Source organism: Squalius cephalus, assembly GCF_949319135.1.
Source record: "Squalius cephalus genome assembly, chromosome: 24".
In the NCBI taxonomy this organism is placed as follows: Eukaryota; Metazoa; Chordata; class Actinopteri; order Cypriniformes; family Leuciscidae; genus Squalius; species Squalius cephalus.
Window position 1 is genome coordinate 28,588,865 of NC_137145.1, and position 6,773 is coordinate 28,595,637.

A 6,773-nucleotide genomic window follows, 5' to 3' on the forward strand; every position below is an offset into this window, starting at 1 on the left:
TGCTGACGAAAGGGAACCTTAGTTTTACTGTGATGGGTGTAGTAAAGGACAGTAATCACAAAACTTACCATGCTTTTACCTCAGTATTGGTAGTTTTAAAGTGATATTTGTTGTAAATGCATATTAACCACAACACTTACCATGCTTTTAATGCTTTATAATGTAACATCCATTATTTGTAAGGTAAAACAGTACTTTTTCATTTAAATAATTCTATATATTATACATAATGATATTTTCTTTTCTCTTTTTTCAGCTGAAAAGACCAAAAGGACCTTTCAGACTCAGTCAGCCCATTATTGTTTGAGGAGAAGTAAACGGAGGAGACGGACAGCTGCAAAGGCAAATATTCGCAATGGTATGTGTTGGTTTTAACCCTAAATCAAACATTTTATCAAGCATTTGTTGTTTCCTCACAACCTCACAAAACCCATAGCCCAATCAGTACGAACATAGTCTCAAAGTCTTAATAATTCACAAGATTTAACAAATTGTCAAATTCGTACGATATTCGTACACATTTCTCGTACACAATCCTGCAGCTTTTACTCCTAGCGCTGTCATTGGCTACTGACCCAATTTCTGTACATATTTATCACAATATTTGTAAATCAGTTGCGCCCCTTCTTGGAAAGTAGTCAGATGTCCCTCACACTGTCAGAAAGTTTATATTAATTGCATTGTATTCATTAAAATTATTACAAATTGGTCCCTGTCTGTTCATGTTCTAATGATACATGATGTCTCTCCACACCTCATAAACTTCCTCTGTTTGCAAGAGTGTTAAAGCTTATCTATCTTGTCCCATGACATCAGACACTCGATTATTTTGTCATAATCAGATCAGTTACACTGCTGATAACTGTCCCGTTTGCATGTAAATCATGTTATTTTCAAACGAGTTCATATGATTATTGCTTGCTATTAAAGACATACTTTTATTCATAGAAATGCCCACATATCAGTGAACTTATTACATAAAAATGCTTTCAACATTTAATTATGCAACACTCTTTACAGAAATAAATCCTAGTTATATATAAACTGACTATTTGTAAGTAATGTATTAAAATTACCTTCCTTTCTGTCTTGCAGGATTACTTAGTCCTTTTTTTAAAGCTTTACAATATCAAACTCAACTGCTCTTTCAAAAGCCAACCCTTACAAGAGCTACTAGTGAGTCGCAGCGAATCTTGCGTGATCAGCCCTTCCCAGGTGAAGTTTGTAGAATATTTCAATCAGTATTTACTCTTCAAATGCTCTCTCCTGAATCGTATGGTAAATTAACTTATTTATAACTGTCTTAATTTATATGTTTCAAGAACAGTAGTAATTGCATATAGAGTAAGTCGAGACTTTCTTGTTTTACAGCAGAGAAGGAAGACCAGTCCTTATGTCAACGCAAGCTAATCGAATAAGTCCTTTGTTTCGGGTGAGAAAGGAACATCTGGTGCCCAAAGGAGACAGAAAGCTGTGCGAGTCTTGTATTGAAACAATGCTGTAGTACATAATTTGATGTTGACAATTTTACATTGTACAGGTTACAGAAGAAACCTGTCACTTTGAAACAAGTGACAGAAGAATATGTTGTCTTGAAAGAAATCAAGCATCACTTGCAAAGGCTCAAAAGAGACCATGCCTTTCTTAAAGATCTTTTAAAATAGGTTGCTGTTGATATGTGACCCTGGACCACAAAACCAGTCACATTTATACATATTCTGGAAGCTGAACAAATAAGCTTTCCATTGATGTATGGTTTATTATGATATGACAATATTTGGCCGAGATACAACTATTTGGAAATCTGGAATCTGAGGGTGCAAGAAAATCAAAACATTGAGAATTTATGTGCAGCATTCACTCACAAAAATAAATGTTTTATATATTTACGGTAGGAAACTTACAAAATATCTTCATGGAACATGATCTTTACTTAATATCCTAATGATTTTTGGCATAAAAGAAAAATCGATCATTTTGACCCATACAATGTATTGTTGGCTATTGCCACAAATATACCCGTGCGACTCGTGACCAGGGTCACATATGGGTAAAACTGGTTTTGTTCAGTACTTGTATTATGTGCTGCAATATTATATATATATATAATATATATATATATATATATATATATTGAAATACTTCAATGTGTATATTATATAATGTACTGACTGCTGCTTTGTAAATTTAAATCAGGAACAGGCAACTCTGGCCCTTTGCATTCTACTTTTTGAGGTTGAGAGTGAACCTCCAACCCTAATCGAGCACATCTGAAAATTTTAACCAAAGTCTTCAGGTTTACTTCTAGACAGTAGGCAGGAGGGTTTGGGGTCGGAGCTAAAGGGCCAGAGTAAACCATCACTGCTTTAAATAACGCAGAACATAAGCTGACCTGACTGTCCATTAAACAACTTCATTTGAATGGTTTGTGTTTTCTGTTTTACTTTCAGACCAGGACTGGAGAACGCCTGACGATGGGATGTTGAGACTTCTTCCTCTGGTTGAGAAAAAGCTACATCACATCAGTGATCACATCTTCTGTTCATGTACAACTGAACAAACTGTTTAGACGAGGAAGAAGAACATGAACATGATAGACATGTACAGGGAAGAGCAAGAAATCAGTTTAGCTGTGATAATGAATCATTATTTTCCAACACAAAATCAAATCTATTTTCTGTGGGTGACTGAATATGATTCTCTGGCACTTGTTTTGTGGCTTCAGCAGCTGTGAATGGATTCATATGACGTTAACGTATTTTTGATTTTTATTAATCTTGAATCTCATTTGTCTTTATGCTACTTTATCAACTTTATGCTTTGTCCTCCAATAAAATGTTGTTTAATGAAGTATGGTGAATATTGTGTATTGAAAGTGGTGTTTGGTACAGTAAATAGACATTTTTATTTCAGAAATTGTAATTTCTTATTTCTTTAGTTTAGTTCATAATTTAAAAACAACTATTATAATTAATTATCGTGATTCTTTTACTTTGGACAAAGAATTTAGATCTGGTTAATGAAATTTGGGACAACAATGCAACATAAATTGCACATACTTGCGTGTATGCCAGTTTTCAGTGAAATAAAGGGAAACTGAATAACAAGAGGCTGCAGTGGGCTATCTTGCTATAAACACTTCAAGCATAATTGAAGATGATCCATGTTGATCATTCTAGTACATCTACTACTGCTTTTAAAATGAAAGCATATATCACTGATGTCAGGCATATAAGCAGCAGTCAGAGGGGGTGAAAAGGAAATGTTGACACTGTTTTTTGTTTTACTGAATGGTGCATTACCCTTGTGTAATAGTAATAGAGTGTGTTGATCTGTATAGATTGTACTGTCCTTCCACCCCCAGGGGCCAAGCAACGGCCCCCAGAAGAGCAAACAAATGCACATTTCAAATGGCTATTAGAAAATCGGCAGGACAACTGCTTATGTTTAATAAATATTGTTGGGCACAGTTTTCAGACATATGGATGGCTGTCATAAAGGTTATTTTTAAAGTGCTCACAGTAAAATATCAAATTTCAGCCTGTTCCTCATATATGTCATAAAGGTTTGCACAGTGAACAAATTTAGATATCCAGTTGTCCATTAAAGATATTATTTATTTAACAATTATTGTTTCATTACTAAACATTTTAAACTACATTTCCCACATATCTCTGTCATTCTATCAAGGGAACAGGAAACATGGTGCTGTAGTTCATTGAAATGTGCAGACATGCTTAGGGTTAGGGTTGGGATCTCGGTAAAGGAGTTAACTTAATGTATAACCAATGTAATCATAACACCAAAACATACTTTGTAACATGAAGCGCCGTTTTATATGGGTTAAACGATAGTCCAATCACAGCGAGTTCTGCGAGAAAGTCACAGCCAATGACAACCCAGCTGAACAGATGCGTCACACTTACTTGCCCATTTATGGTAAATGATGACAGATCTCTTCTGGTTCCGGCTGCAGGGATAGATTCCTTGAATATTTTATATTTAGGTTGTTAAACATGTATTCCTTCTAATTAAATTATAAAACTCATATTTAAAAACAAAAGACTCCTTTGTGTGGTTACCATCCAAAAACGAGTTCACATGATCAATCATAATTCATAATCAGGAGTCTATACGTTTATGATAGACAAAATCCATTTGAGAACTCTTTGGTCAATTTTTTTTTCAATCGGTCAAATATGGACTACTGTCTGCCTGATTTAACATTATGAGAAGTCAGTCTATATGTATAGATGTTCACAGACTCTGGCCAGAAATATGTTCAGTAGGTCAAAAATAGACTACTGGCTGGTTAATATAACATCACAAGAAGTCAATCTGTAGTATAGCAAGACAATGTTCAAGAACTCTTTGGCCAGAAATATGTTCAGTATGTCAAAAGGGGACCTCTGTATAGCTGATTTATTATCAGAAGGAGTCTATAACTTTATATAGTTTGAAAATTTTTGAGGACACTTTGACCAGAAATAAGTTCAAAAGGTCAGATATGGACATCTATATGGCTTATGTAGCATTAGAAGGGGTCTATGAGTATGTATAGAGTCCAAGTCCAAGATCGAGGACTCTTTGGCCATAAATATATTCCTTGGGTCAAATATGGACTTCTGTATGGCTGATTTGACATCAGAGTCGATCAGTTTATAATAGTAAAAAACATTTTGAGGATTCTTTGGCCAAAAATATGTTAAATTGGTCAAATATGGACTACAGTCTGGCTGATATAACATCACAAGAAGTCTGTATAGTAGGAGAAATATGTATAGTAAGGTAAATGTTCAAGGTCTCTGGCCAGAAATATGTTTAGTAGGTCAGAAATTTTCTTTTTTTTATGGGTGATGTAACATCAGAAGGATCCTTTGACCAACAAAAGTTCAATAGGTCAGAAATGGACTTCTAAAAGGCTTATGAAGCATCAAAAGGAGTATGTATGGAAAAATCAAGATCAAGTATATGTTCAGTAGCTCAAATATGCACCTATGGCTTAATTAAACCCTTGTGCATCAATTATATAAAATATATATTTTATGAAACAAGTTTAACTCTAAAACAGATAGAAAATCAAAGCCATAAATCTAAATAAGTTGTGTTCCAAATTTGAGGATGATATCTCAAAAAATGAGCTTTCGGTAAGATTCTGTTTGGGCGCAGTACCAGACTTTCTCCATTGGATGCCAGCAAAACTCCACTGGTGAACACAGTGATTGGCTTTGTTATTTGCAGTTGAGTTTTTCTCTCTTAATTCTACAAACATAGCCTGGTAATACCAAACTCTGCTACTTCACTTTGCTTCGTAGACAGAGTCTGGAATGGCATAATAGAGAAGTGTTTTCTCTCTTGCTAGGGGGCGCTTGTCTGAAGTTTAAAATCATTGGTTACCCGTAAGCCAATCACATGGCGTTTGGTTATGGCGTGTGTTATGCGCATGCGCAGCCGCATCTAACTTCCACTGTAAACACATGTATGATGCGAAAACAAAACCATCGAGCGAAATACCGGAGTAAACATGGCTGTGAACGACTTTTGAAGATTATGTGAAGTAAATCTACGCATCCACGGTACAATCAGTGTCTACGTCACGGCTCTCAGCCCGCCCTCTGTTCGTTGATTGGCCCGGCCGTCCGAAGGCCGGTGGAAAACTGAAAGATAAGCTGCTATCTCAGACTGACTACCCACTACAGGAGCGAAATGAAATTGAGCGGAAGTAGGAAGTCTGACGTAGTCAGGCTACTACAAACACACACATGCACACAAACACATATATATTTTTTATAACACACATACCAACCACACCCACTCAATTATCATTGCATAATTTATCCAATTGGCTCTATAATATGCCGAAGCAGAAAACAGGAATATAGCGAGTATTTTTTTAGGCCAAATTGTACTTTATAGGCCAAACCTGAAAAAATGGCACCATCTGATAAAAAATTGTAAAAATGTAAATTTTGAAGCCTTGCCAACAGAATGAAAGCCTATTAACAAATATTGCATCATTTTATAGTTAAATGGTCCTGGGATAAAAAAAAGTGCAGTTTTAATGGGTTTCAATGGGGACATTTTTGTCCAAAAGGCGCTGAGAGGAAGTATTTTGTGTAACTAGTGCAAAAAAAATATTTCAAAGTAAATGGTTGTGAAATAGTAAAATTACAATAAAAATACACACCTGTGCCAAAATTCATGCAGTTAGCATTAACAACAACAAAAAAAGTTACACATAGCTCCAAAGTGGACAAAAATGTCCAAGTCAAAAAACTCTCATAAAAATGTTATGCTTGGGAGCAAAGCCTTAAGTTTGGCCACATTTTAAAGAAGACCCTTGGCAGATTGTTGTTGAAGTGAAAAAATTGAAAAAAGTGCACCCAAATTTTTTTTTAAAAGTTTAAGTTTATGAAAAATATTTATGAACATTATAATCAATATTTTATATAAAATATATATTTTATGAAACATTTGGAACTCTAAAACTGATATAAATTCAAAGCCATAAATCTAAACAAGTTGTGTTCCAAATTTGAGGATGATATCTCAAAAAATAAGCTTTGAGTAAGATTTTGTTTGGGCGCAGTACCAGACTTTCCCCATTGGATGCCAGCAAAACTCCACTGGTGAACACAGTGATTGGATTTTAGATTTGCAGTTGAGTTTTTCTCTCTCAAATATTACAAGCACACAAACACACTTTTTTATTTTATTACACACATACAAACCACACTTAGACATCCATACCAACAAACCCACACAATTATCGT

The 6,773-nt window shown here is 34.9% G+C and overlaps 1 long non-coding RNA gene across 1 annotated transcript; it reads left to right on the forward strand.

Annotated features, from left to right (window-relative positions):
- The first annotated feature begins 253 nt into the window (after window positions 1–253).
- Window positions 254–2,844, forward strand: LOC307152791. Its single transcript, XR_013820049.1, has 4 exons — window positions 254–358; window positions 1,096–1,215; window positions 1,372–1,432; window positions 2,451–2,844. It is a non-coding gene; the product is annotated as an uncharacterized lncRNA (long non-coding RNA).
- The last annotated feature ends 3,929 nt before the right edge of the window (window positions 2,845–6,773 follow it).